Source organism: Channa argus, chromosome 19, assembly GCF_033026475.1.
Source record: "Channa argus isolate prfri chromosome 19, Channa argus male v1.0, whole genome shotgun sequence".
Taxonomy (NCBI): domain Eukaryota; kingdom Metazoa; phylum Chordata; class Actinopteri; order Anabantiformes; family Channidae; genus Channa; species Channa argus.
In genome coordinates, this window is record NC_090215.1 from 5,902,847 (window position 1) to 5,904,506 (window position 1,660).

Consider the following 1,660-nt stretch of genomic DNA (forward strand, 5'->3'; position numbering starts at 1 on the left):
GAAGAATTCATTCTGTGCAAGTCCGCTGCACACAGTACAGCATGAATAGGCCACACTTAGGCCTTGTTCTACTTTCTGTTTGTCTGGGTCATAATCTTAGGAAATTTATTGGATCCGCAAAAGGGATATTTATTGCAAAAAGGAAGGAGATCCCTGGGGTGCAACAACACTTTGGCACTTAAACAGTCACTCATCTTCTTCATCTGTGTTTCGGATAACGTATGACTATGGTACAATGAGCTATTAGCAGGAAGTGAAGAAAGTTTAACTGTGAGCCCTTTGCACCAGTTTCAGTTACATGAAACCTGCTGTCTAGCCAACTCCATCTCTCCACCCAGAGCTGCAAAATGAAAACATGGGTGTGTGCTGGAGAAAAAGGGAAGAAAGGGAGGAAGAAATAATTTTATTTTTTCCTGAAATATCTCTTTTTTTTCTCTCTTTGGCTGTAGAGGATGGATATTCAACACCTCACATAACAACGTGATGCCAAGTTTTTTTCCGTCACATACAATTACAGGCACTGAGTGGGAGATAGAGAGTGAGAACAGAACACAATAAAATAGTGAATGGAAGCCTTGATGGGCAGGCAGGAGTCATCATGAGGTAGACTAAATATAGGAAGGGCTCTCGAACAAGAAGAGTGCAGTTGTGCAGCAGGTTGTCTTGGTCAGACTGACAGTCTGTCCTCTCCTTGAACCCAGACACATAGAGGTGACATTGCTGTCTGCCTCTCAATAGTCAGTATCAGTGACTGCATTAGACGTGACTGGAGGGTGGACATTGAGGAAGAAGGGGCAGGTCCTGCTAGCAGTATGATTTAATTTCTTGTTAAATAGTGAGGAGGAGGTATAATTGAGGAGTCAAGTTGAGTCAGGTCGATTTAGAATGTGGACACTGATTTATTCATAAAGAGTCATTTGTTTTGATGTCTGAAATGTGTGAAAAGGGCACTATGAGACTGTAACACCTGGTGTTGGTAAAAAGTACATTTATTCTGGGTGTTCAAAATAGAAAGAAAGGTTCTGTCAAGGTGCATGGATGAGGGAAAGTAAAATGGTCAACACCTGCCACACCTATCTAACAATTTCTGATCTAATCAACAAAGTCTGGCCTTTGCCAACCCCCAGTGTCTAACAATAAAGTCCCATAAGAAACTGCTCTTCTACTGCTTAAGACAAAGTTTTCCAAGCAGTAAAGCCTTATTTTAATTTCTATTTTTGCTGGTGACCTGTCCAGGGTGACATCTGGGACCGGCTTCAGGACCCCATGAAGGAATGGATATTTCTGAGAGCTTTCTCCTAATATCAACCAGAGAAAATAAGACAGGTAAGACAAGAGTGAGGGCAGCACGGCGGTGGAGTGGTTAGTGCTGCCACCCCACAGCTAGAAGGTCCAGGAATTGAATCCCTGATCGGCTGTGACCTTTCTGTCTGGAGCCACATTTTCTCCCCTTGCTTGTGTGGGTTTCCTCCAGGTACCCCACTTTCCTCCTAAAGTCCAGAGACATATATGTTGGGTTAATCTGTGACTCTAACTTGCCTGTATTTGTGTGAATGATTGTCAGTGTGTGTCTGTGTGTGTTGCCCTGAGATAGACTAGAGACCTGTCCAGGGTGTACCCCGTCTGTCACCCAACAACATCTGAGCTCTGCTCAATCTCC